The sequence below is a fragment of the Panthera leo genome, chromosome C1, assembly GCF_018350215.1.
Source record: "Panthera leo isolate Ple1 chromosome C1, P.leo_Ple1_pat1.1, whole genome shotgun sequence".
Lineage (NCBI taxonomy): Eukaryota > Metazoa > Chordata > Mammalia > Carnivora > Felidae > Panthera > Panthera leo.
This window is the reverse complement of record NC_056686.1, coordinates 77,731,022-77,743,295: the sequence shown is the minus strand read 5'-3', so window position 1 is coordinate 77,743,295 and position 12,274 is coordinate 77,731,022. Positions and strand designations below refer to the sequence as shown.

Genomic DNA, 12,274 nt, shown 5'->3' with positions numbered 1-12,274 from the left:
CCTATCAAAATAACACCAGCATTCTTTACAGAGCTAGAACAAATAATCCTAAAATTTGTGTGGAACCAGAAAAGACCCATAATAGCCAAAGCAATCTTGACAAAGAAAACCAAAGCAGGAGGCATCACAATCCCAGACTTCAAGCTATACTGCAAAGCTGTAATCATCAAGACAGTATGGTACTAGCACAAGAACAGACACTCAGATCAATGGAACAGAATAGAGAACGCAGATATGGACCCACAAACGTATGGCCAACTAATCTTTGACAAAGCAGGAAAGAATATCTAATGGAATAAAGACAGTCTCTTCAGCAAGTGGTGATGGGAAAAATGACATGCAGAACAATGAACCTGGACCACTTTCTTACACCATACACAAAAATAAACTCAAAATGGATAAAAGGCAAGACAGGAAGCCATCAAAATCCTGGAGAAAGCAGGCAAAAACCTCTTTCACCTGGAGGCAAGGGAAACAAAAACCTCTGGAGGCAAGGGAAACAAAAGCAAACATGAACTACTGGGACCTCATCAAAATAAAAATCTTCTGCACAGCGAAAGAAACAATCAGCAAAACTAAAAGGCAACCGACAGAATGGGAGAAGATATTTGCAAATGGCATATCAGATAAAGGGGTAGTATCCAAAATCTATGAAGAAATTATCAAACACAACACCCAAAAAACAAAGAATCCAGTAAAGAAATAGGCAAAAGACATGAATAGACACTTCTCCAAAGAAGACATCCAGATGGCCAACAGGCACATGAAAAAATGCTCAACATCACTCATCATCAGGGAAATACAAATCAAAACCACAATGAGATACCACTTTACACCTGCCAGAATGGCTAACATTAACAACTCAGGCAACAACAGATGCTGGCGAGCATGTGGAGAAATAGGTTCTCTCTTGCAGTGCTGGTGGGAATGCAAACTGGTGCAGCTGCTCTGGAAAACAGTGTGGAGGTTCCTCAAAAAATTAAAAATAGAACTACCCTACAACCCAGCAATTGCAGTACTAGGAATTTACCCAAGGGACACGGAGTGCTGGTGCATAGGGGCACTCGTACCCCAATGTTTACAGCAGCACTTTCAACAATAGCCAAATTATGGAAAGAGCCTAAATGTCCATCAACTGATGAGTGGATAAAGAAATTGTGGTTTATATACACAAAGGAATACTACGTGGCAATGAGAAAGAATGAAATATGGCCTTTTGTAGCAACGTGGATGGAATTGCAGAGTGTTATGCTAAGTGAAATAAGTCATATAGAGAAAGACAGATACCATATATTTCCACTCTTATGTGGATCCTGAGAAACTTAAAAGAAGACCATGGGGGAGGGGAAGGAGAAAAAAAAAAAAGCTAGAGAGGGAGAGAGCCAAACCATAAGAGACTCTTAAAAACTGAGAATAAACTGAGGGTTGATGAGTGGGAGAAAGGGGAGAGTGGGTGATGGGCACTGTGGAGGGCACCTGTTGGGAGGAGCACTGGGTGTTGTATGGAAACCAGTTTGACAATAAATTTCATATTAAAAAAAATTAAAAAGAGTTAACAATATTTGTTCTTCCAATCCATGAGCATGGAATGTCTTTCCATTTCTTTGTGTTGTCTTCAATTTCTTTCATCAGTGTTTTATAGTTTTCAGAGTATACATCTTTCATTTCCTCGGTTAGGTTTATTTCTAGGTATCTTATTATTTTAGTGAAATTGTAAATGGGATTGTTTTCTTAATTTCTTTTTCTACTACTTCATTATTGGTGTATAGAAATGCAAGATTTCTGTATACGGATTTTGTATCCTGTGATTTTACTGAATTTGGTTATCAATTCTAGCAGGTTTTGACGGAATCTTTCATAAAGATTTTATAAAGAGTATCATGTCTTCTGCAAATGTGAAAGTTTTATTTCTTCCTTACCAACTTACATGTCTTTTCTTTTTCTTGTCTGCTTGCTGTGGCTAGAACGTCCAGTACCATGTTGTATATAAGTGGTGAGAGTAGACATTTTTTCTTCTTGTTCCTGGCCTTAGGAGAAAAGCTCTCAGTTTTTCCCCATTGAGAATGATGTTAGCTATAAGTTTTTCATATATGGCCTTTATTATGTTGAGTTATGTTCCCTCTAAACCTACTTTGCTGAGGGTTTTTATCATGAATGCTGTACTTTATCAACAATTAGAGATTGCTGCGGTAGTCTTCAATGGGCCCCCAGTGTCCCTGAAGGTTTTTTTCTGAAATGCCAACAACAGAAGGCCCTGACTCTATCCAGGTCATTTTTCATTTGCAATGAGCAACACTGAGAAATGCAGTAAGCAAGCTTGTCACCGCTTATTAATAAGTGTTCTCTTTGTTAATGTAACCAATTGCATGTGTCCATCTAGGTCCACTTCTGTTTTTCCAACACATCTACCCACTTTGGGATTTGGGAGCCAAGGAAAACCATGAGGAACCTAAATCTTTGGCTACTACTTTTGCCATGATTTTTAAAGCCTGTTCCTCGTCCAGGCATCATGTATGTATATTCTGCCAGCATCAATTAAACAATACCAGGTCAACTTGTTAGCTTACAAGTAGGATAAAATTTCAGACTTTTCAGAGTTCTTGATAGGCATTACCTACTAAAGTGGGAAGATACACACCTAGCAATTGCATTTGTAAGTTTATCCTGAAAAGAAATGCATGCAACATGTATTAAAAGATTTGTACAAGAATGTTCATAACAGCATTTTAAAAGTTCATTCCTCATACTTTTGCTTAAATTTCTTTTTTAATCTTTCAAGGCTAGAATGATCCATGTGGTAATGGATTAGTGTTGGCAACATTCTTATGAAATCACTATTAGCTTAATAGAGATACAACTGAACATATATAAAAAGACTTACAGATAGGTGGACATAGATAGACTAGTACATACACGTGTATATATCTCTTTGCTTTGTTATCTGAGAGGGGCCTAAAATAAATGATACCTTCTCAGAAACAATCACACCTAGCAGCCAGATTTTTTTTTTTTAATGTTTATTTATTTTTAAGGGAGACAGCTAGAACTTGAGCAGGGGTGGGGCAGAGTGAGGGAGACACAGAATCCAAAGCAGGCTCCAGGCTCCCAGCTGTGAGCACAGAGCCTGATGTAGGGCTCAAACTCATGAACTGTGAGATCATGACCTAAGTCAAAGTCGGGTGCCTAACTGACTGAGTCACCCAGGTGCCTCAGACTTTGGTTTCTAATACTTTTCTCTAATAAAAAGAACTGGAGATCCCTGGGAGAAATGGTGAAAAGAAGTGGGACAAGAAATATACAAACTGAGCCTAGGGTATTTTGTAGTGCCAGAAAGGAAGGAAGTGATTAAAAACAAAAACAAAGTGGGTCACCTGGGTGGTTCAGTCAGTTGAGTGTCTGACTTTTGATTTTGGCTCAGGTCATGATCCCACGGTCACAGGATTGAGCCCTACATTGGGCTCCATAGTGAGTACGGAGCCTGCTTAAGTTCTTTCCCTCTCACTCTCTCTCTCTTCCTTTGTCCCCCTCCCTATCTCATGTGCATGCGCACTTTTTCTCTCTCTCAGAAATAAATTTAAAAAAACAAAGAAAAAACTAACACTGAGAGAAGTATGTCAAAAAGAGGAGAGGAATCACCTGAAAAAGATTCCTATGGCTAAAGCTGGAACAATCTGAGTAGCAAAATAAGTAAAATTATAATAAAATAATATTAAATTATATTAATAAAAGTCATAACATTTATCATATTTCAAACTATAAAACAAAAAGTCACACATCCATACTGATAAAAATGAATTAAAAAATTAATAAATGGGGGAGAGGCGACAAATCTCCTGACAATGTCTTCAAGACACATTGGAGAAACATGACAGGTAGAAGACATTGGAAAAACATGACAGGTACTACCTCAGCCAGGTGGTCAAAGTCTACACCAATAGTTATAAATCACACTGATAGTATGTACCAATGATACAATGTAACCTTCTTCTCAATAATCTATAATCTTAGTCCTAAAGTGAGAAACACACCAAATTCCAATAATTGAGCAACCTACAAAACACCTGACCAGCACTCCTCAAAGTCAACAAGGTTATCAAAAACAAAGAAAGTCTGAGAAACTGTCACCTCCAAGAGGAACCTAAGAAAACATTAAAATTAAATGTGATTTGGTATAGTGACAGGAATCCTAGAACAGAAAAAAAAGGACATTAAGTTAAAACTACAGAAATCAGAATAAACTTTAGTTAATAATAATGTAATAATATTGGTTCATTAATTGTGACAAATGTACCATACTAATATAAAACGTTAGTAATAGGGGAAACTAAAACAGTATGTGGGAATACTGTGGCTTTAGCCTCAATTTCTCTGTAAATCTAAAACTATTGTAAAAAAATGAAGTCTATTAAAACAAACAAACAAACAAACAAAAAACCTACTTCTCTTTCAAAGCCCATTAGAAATGCTGTCTCCTGCAAGAAACTATCCCTGGGCCCATCAAACTTAAATGAGACCTCTCCTTCCTCAGAATCCACCTTAGAATATCTCGGTTGAGCACCTATCACATTTTGTCCAACAAAATTATTTATAAACATATTATCTACTTTTTCATGTTACTTAATATAAAATTAGTTCAAAGCAAAATTTAGAAACCAACTAATCCAGATGAAAGTCACTTTCAGTTTACGGTGAGTTAGTTATCTCCTAAGGCAGTTTCATTCTACTTTTGAATGACTCTAATAATTAGAAAGGTCTTCCTGCTGGGTTGAAGCCAAATGTTCTATAATTTCCTCATTTATTGTACGAAGAGTACTTTATCTCCAGCACCTGGCAGAAGTAGACACTCAAAAAATACTTGTTTTTGGATGAGTAAATGGTTAGCTGGTTAAAGGAAGGACTGCAACTTCTATTACCCCTCCCATACAATTCACTGTGTAGCTAATGATCATCCTCCTGATAATACACACATAATATATAGCCATTTAATTCTTCACACCGTTATTGTAGGTTTTATAAACAATTTAAGTAAAGCTATGAGAGGTTTGTTAATTTTGTGCACTTCTAATAAGTGAGAAAGGAACTGGGGTCCGCAGATCCCCACGAGGGTACAATTAACGAATAGAAATGAGGCAGACAACTAGGGCTGCAGCAGTAAGGCTCCTTCAGTATCTCTGGGGAAACGCCCCCGGGCGAGCAGCCACGCGGGGGCTCATCCACTCCAGAGCTCCGCAACTCTGGGCAAATCCCTTCACCTCCAGTTGGCCTGCTTCCTCATCTGAAAATAAAAAGCTCACACGCTCTTAAGGCACTACCAGTTCCAAGTCCCTAGGATTCTGGGCTATTAGGATTTCGTTTGTTTTCCCCAAGTTTTCAAATTCAAATCAACTTAACACTGCACAAAAATCTCCTGTAAATCGCGTTCCCGCTCAGTCTCGTTAACGGACAAGTGAGAGGTTGGACCACAACTATCTTCACGGCGGCTTCCATTCTTAAGAGTCTTCCTACCAGGATACAAACAATACCTGAAGTAAATATAAATCCGCAGACTTGATTACAAGGGTTCCGAAAAGGAAGGTTCTATAACCCTATAGGAAAAAACCTCAGGAAACCCCGTTCCATATGACTCTCAAAAAGAAAGGATGGTGGGGAGGATTCTCTCTCACGTCTCCAAATCTCTGAGGTAAAGATTGGACCTGGCAAGTCTGAGGAAAAAAAACACCCTGGCAGGAGAATGAAAAAAAACGTGAAGAGCGTGGTCCGCAGTGGCTATAAACACACCTACCCGACCAGCAAGTCCGTGGTGCCACGTCACCTCCCCAACTTCCAGAACGTTCCAAGAGTAGCGGAAGTATGGCCGCAGAGCAGAGAAGCACAGACGTCTTCGTGGCCGCCCCAGCCGCAGGACTTACTCTTCACTTGCTGCGCTTCCGCGCAGCCGCAGACCTTGCTAACTTTGGCCCCGCCTTTTCTGATCATTAAATGGCAAGATTTGAAGGAGCCAGGAAGTGGTTGGGAGAAAGTAAGTTTGTTTGTTTGTTTGTTTGTTTGTTTTTCAGTTGTTTTTTGCGTTTGACTTACTTGCCTGGAGTTAATTTTTCACAATTTTTTAAATTTAGGCTCAATTCTTTTATTATTGACAACATAAGGTCACAGTGACCTCAGGTATATCCAAATTATGAAAAAATACTCACTTTTTCATTAGTAGCTGTAACTGTAACATATAGAAGCCTGTGTGTTTGCTCTTTTGGAATCCATTGTTTTCAACCTAACTGAAACTCAGCAAATTATTATGCGCTGGTGTTCACAATTGTAAAAATTGAAAAAGAAAAAGCCACCACTTGTCTAGAGCTTAATGGTTAGGATGCAAAACTATTTATGTCTTCCTTAGTAAAATATGTATTGCTGGGAAGAAAAATAGTGCTCCAGAAAAAATCCTTTGGAGCACACTTATAATACGGATTCATTATTCCCTACAGTAACTATTTTGTAAATTTTGACTTGTATATCTGATATTATTAAAATTAGGGGCACTCTTTTGCTGCCCCTGTTGGACAGTTTGTTAAAGCCAGGACAGGGCAGGTCAGATTAATCAAGACCTGACTCCAGCCACACCTGTGGATTTGGGCACTCAAGGAATTGACTCAGCTGCTGGTGGGGGCAGGAAGGGTAGCTTGCCAGAGGACCCTTCTTGGAAGGCCCTCATGTTTCTAGCTGGCTGATTGTAAAGGGGTAGGAGAGACATCCAAGAGTAAACTGCCGAGGCTCCCAACAAGTAAGAGTGCAGGATAGCCTTCCCTTTCTACATGTAATACCACAAGGAGATTTAGCTGGAATGAGAGCAGAGACTCTAGTTCTGGTAGTGAAACTGGCAAGTGCAAAGAAGGGTCCATTCTGGGAGGATACTGAAGTTCTGGGCAACTGACCAGAACAGAGAGGGAAAAGCAAACTAATCTTACTGAAAACCTGCATTGTACCAAGTACTATACCAGATACTTTGCATACATGATTCTATTAATCTTCTCCATAAATGCTATAAAGTATACGTTATTCTCATTTTAAAGATGAGGGAGCTAGGGCTCAGAGTGATTTAGTTGGCCAAAGTGATATAGCTAGTAAAAAAAGAGCTGAAATTCAAACCTAAATCTATCAGATGTCTGGGCCACATCCCTACTACTACAGTTCCTTCTCTGCACAAAGATCCAGTTATAAGATCTGGAAAACGTCATTTAGGTTACATAAGTATAAAAATGAGTTAGCAAAAAGCCACAGACTGTGGAGATAGCGTTGATAGTTCATCCTTCCTTCCTTTAATTTATCCTTCATCTTTTCAATCAACAAATATTTGATTGTGAAGAAAAATAGCCTAGTGTCTGGAGTCAAATAGCCTGGCTTCCTATCATGCCTCCACCATTAACTTAGCTATGTGAACACAGATAAGTGACAGCTTCTTGGTTTTCTTATTTTTTTTCTTTTTTTAAATTTTCCTTACCAATCTCTTTTTTAAATGTCTTTTAACATGTATTCATTTTTGAGAGAAAGAGACAGTGTGAGTGGGGGAGGGACAGAGAGAGAAGGGGAGGGGCAGAGAAAGAGGGAGACACAGGATCTGAAGCAGCCTTCAGGCTCCAAGCTGTCAGCATAGAGCCCTATGTGGGGCTCGAACTCACGGACTGAGAGATCATGACCTGAGCCGAAGTTGGATGCTTAACCAAGTGAACCACCCAGGCACCCCTCTCGGTTTTCTTATCTTAAACTAAGAATAATAATTGTGCTAGTTCATAGATCAATATATGTAAGCCTTCTAAAGCAGTGCCTAAAACAAGCACTCAATATGTTTAACATGCTATCGTTATTCAAATGTTCCTTTAGTGTCATCTGGCAGCTGTACAGTATCTGCCCAGTCCATTCCTTCTCCCACTCTCCTGCATAACTGTTTCATACCTTCTCCTTTCCTTAATTCTCTAGCACCTTTTCCTCATCCCTACTTTCAGCTGAAGGTCTTCCTTACTATTTAAATGAGAGAAATCAAAGCATCCAAAAGTGAACTTTCCACTGAGGCTCATGAGCACATCTACCCATCAATCATCATCTCTACCCACAGATTTTGTTTTCCTCCCAGTCTTGGTAGATTAACTGTGCATGCTCTTAAATAAGGTCAACCCTGCAGATGGACACTAGATCTCATCTCTTCTTGTTTACTCAAGAACATAGTTCCAACAATTTTCTCCTGTCTCTCTTACAACATCAGTTTTCTAGTCTGTACTGGACCATTCCCATTAGGAAATAAATATGTCATTATTTCTCCCATCTTAAAATCTTTTGTTCCCTCTTTGCATTCTAGCTAACCATCCATTCTTCTACTCTCTTTTATAGTAAAACTCAAAAGGATTGTCTATAATTTCTGTTTCTAATACCTCTTCTCTAATTCTTTCTTACATTTACTATAAGGAGGCTGCCTTTTTCATTTCCACCATGCCAAAGAAATTGCTCTTGTCATGGTCATTGTTAAATCCAGCAATTTTCAATACCAATTTTACTTAACCATTTGTCACAGTTGACCCCTTTCTCCTCTTGGAAATACTTCTTACCCCATACCATGGTTTTCCTGTACCTCACCACTTTTTTTTTCTTCAATACCCAACCTTGCAGGAGAACCCCCAATACAGTCCTTAGACCTCTTTTCTTCTCTGGCTATATTCACTCCCTTGGTGATCTCATCAATTCATGGCTTTAGATATAATCCATATGCTGACAAATCCCAAATTTGTATCTTCAGCTTTAGCCTTTCCCCTGGACTCCAGCTGGTATAAGGAGCTTCCTATTTAATATTTCCACTAAAAGACATCTTAAATTTCACACTTCTAAAGCTGAACTAATTTCCCTCTGCAAACCTATACCACCCCTAGTCTTCCCCATCACAGCTAATAACTCACACTTTCATGTTGTTAAATATAAATACCTTGCTTGTTATATGCCTCACCTCATCCATCAGGATATCTTGTGGCCTGAACCTTCAAAATATATCCATATCCTCACCACCTCCCTAGTCTGAACCACCATCACCAATCACCTGGATTATTGCTATCACCTCCTAACAGATCTTCCTATTTATGCCTTGCCCCTTACAGTCCTTTTTCAACATAGCAGCCAGGGTAATCTTATTAAAATAGAAGTCAGAATTAAAGCTTAAGTCCTTCTGATGACTGACAATGGCCTAAGTCAGCCAGTTACCCTATTACCTATCTAAACCCCTTCTACTACTATTTTTCTAACTTACTTTTTCTGTCCCAGATACATTCTGTTTCAGACCTTCCTGTCCTCATATCTAGGCATGCTTCTGCTTCAGGGCTTTTGAACCAGATATATTCATAGTTCACTCTCTGTTTCCCCTCCTTCAAATCTTACTTAGCTCAACTGTCGTCTTCCCAATAAAGCCCACCTTGACTTCCTCATTTAAAATTAGAATCACTCCTGATCTCTCTTAACCTGCTGGGTTTGTTTGTTTGTTTTTCATGTCATTTGCTACCTTCTAACATATTACATATTATGTTTTTTTTGTTTGTTTGTTTATAGCCTTTCTTCTCTCACTAGAATGTAAACTCCACAAGAGCATGGACTTTTGTCTGTTTGCTGATAAATCCCTAGCACCTAGAACAATGTCTGGTACCTAATAAGCACTAATAAATCTAGTTAAATGTTGAAGTATCATTCACCCTGACATATAAAGCACCTTCTAGTTTGTGTCTCAGTGGTAACATATCAGACTTCATTGAATGTTAGTAGCCATATAATGAACAGTACCAAAGGGTCTTCTATTTTTATTAAGATTCTTAGCCTTATTACTGTTAGGCTTGAACTAATTTATTTCAAGCTTTGGTCTTCTGGTTCAGGCTAATTTGTCTGAGAGGTGTTTACTTGAAATAAATGTTCAGCAGCTAACCCTGCTAACAAGTTTTCATTTGGGAGTCTTATGTATTACTGTGATTCATTTATTAACAGAATAAATAAGCCTGTTTGAGTTGTGCTTTTAAAGGTCATCTACACAATTCAGGTCCAAATATATTGAAACTGACTACACAGATATATTTGGCAGTTTTATAACAGCTCAACTCTATGATTCACTACTCCCTAGAATTCCTACACAGAAATATGTTCAATTTACATTCATGTTTAGTTTCAGAACATCCCTAATTCAGCAGCTGTGAGAAAGTTATAATGAAAAATTAATTCTGTAAATTATTTATTCCTGAATGGAAAATGTAAGCTTGAACTTGAAAGCATAGAATCAATAAAAATATATATATTTCATAAACCTTGCAATGCCATATTTCCACATTAGTTGTAGAATGACAAGCTGTTATGAGACAGTGCAAAGAATAGCTTAATGTTTTTTGTGAGATGTCTCAGTTTCATAAGCAGCAGCAAACCTTCTAATCTACTTAGTGGCTTGAATGCTTTGATAGATCTATGATAGTCAATGTACTTCAATATTTTTCCCTTTTAGTCAGTTGCAAATATTGAACAAGCATTTTCTTTTGAGGCTCTACTGGATGTTCTTTTTGTTATCTGCTTCATTCCTGACATTCTGACCTTGATGTTCTAAACTGTCAAAAGGAAACACACACATACACAAAGACTAAGGGAACGTAGAGGAAATCTGATGAAAGAAAAGTGGCTGTTTTCAAATCTAGCCTTTCCCCAATTGTCGTTGATACAGGAACTGATACAGTACTATATTCTCAAAACTCACCATGTATATAAATTCCTATTTTTATTTTTTTTATTTTTTTATTTTTTTTTAATTTTTTTTTTCCAACGTTTTTTTATTTATTTTTGGGACAGAGAGAGACAGAGCATGAACGGGGGAGGGTCAGAGAGAGAGGGAGACACAGAATCGGAAACAGGCTCCAGGCTCCGAGCCATCAGCCCAGAGCCTGACGCGGGGCTCGAACTCACAGACCGCGAGATCGTGACCTGGCTGAAGTCGTACGCTTAACCGACTGCGCCACCCAGGTGCCCCATAAATTCCTATTTTTAAATGACTGGATGTAAACAGTTTATTGCCTGAAGCCTGCTTCGGATTCTGTGTCTCCCTCTCTCTGTTCTTCCCCTGCTTGCACTCTGTCTCTCTCTCTCAAAAATAAATAAACATTACAAAAACATTTTTAAATAAAAGTAGCTGGTTGTTTGGCTTTAAAAGCTTTTTAAAAATAGGTTTGGGCATGTATGTATATGGTTTAGATAAAGGAAAATATATTCAGTTCTTTATTCAGACATTAAGAAAGAATTTTTGCACTCCTACCACACTGGTTCTATTCATCCTCTGATTTAAATCTCTCCTGAGCTCTCAACTGTCAGTGATAATCCCTTGTGTTGTAGCTACTGTTGGTTTAATGTGATTATTGAGTGTAGCTGTAATTTAATGGTTAATTCCTCAAAGTTTAGACACTTCGACAGATTCTTATTTTTAGGCAAGGGAAATTGCCTTCAGTTCTCAGTCGTAATATAAAAGCAACCTAGAGGAAAATTCAACACAGCAGCAAAAACTACGTCTGAGAACATAAAAATTCCTGAATTTAAGGCATTTTGAACTGGATAAAGAAATTCCTACCCTTCAAAGCATAATCAAGTTTTATCATATAAAAAGGGATTTAAAAAATACATAATATCTATCTCTGTCCCTGCATCAGATCAAGTGTATGTGCCAATTATAAATTTTGTGGTTACCACTTTTACCAGGTATGCACTGCTTTTTGAGGCAGCCAGAGCTCTTTTTTTTAAATTGAGGTATAGTTGACAATGCAATATTATATTAATTTCAGGTTTACAACATAGTGATTCGACAATTATATACATTATGAAATGCTCACCACAATAAGTATAATTATCATCTGTCACCATACAAAGCTATTATGATATTACTGACTATATTTCCTATTGCTGTACTTCCCATCCCCGTGACTTACTTATTTTATAACTAGGAGCCTGTACGTCTTACTCTTCTTCACCTATTTCACCCATCCCCACAACCCTCTCTCCTCTGGTAACCACCACTTTGAGTTTGTTCCCTGTATTTATGAGTTTCTGAGTCTGGCTTTTTGTTTGTTCATTTGTTTTTTAGATTCCACATATAAGTGAAATTTTATGCTATTTATCTATTTCTGTCTGACTTATTTCACCTAGCATAATATATTCTAGGTCCATCCATGTTATTGTGAATGGCAAGATTTCACTCTTTTTATGGCTGAGTAATATTCATATATATATATATATA

At 37.9% G+C, this 12,274-nt stretch overlaps 1 protein-coding gene across 2 annotated transcripts in view; it reads right to left on the bottom strand.

Moving 5' to 3' along the window:
- Nucleotides 1–5,857, bottom strand: part of CC1H1orf146 (chromosome C1 C1orf146 homolog) — a 56,537-nt gene extending 50,680 nt beyond the window's left edge. The window contains exon 1 of one of the 2 annotated variants that reach the window (XM_042952809.1): nucleotides 5,783–5,857. The gene's annotated coding sequence lies outside the window, so the exon portion shown is untranslated. Of the gene's footprint in view, nucleotides 1–5,778 lie in introns of both variants that reach the window. The other variant, XM_042952810.1, reaches the window with a different exon arrangement.
- Between the last annotated feature and the right edge of the window lie 6,417 nt (nucleotides 5,858–12,274).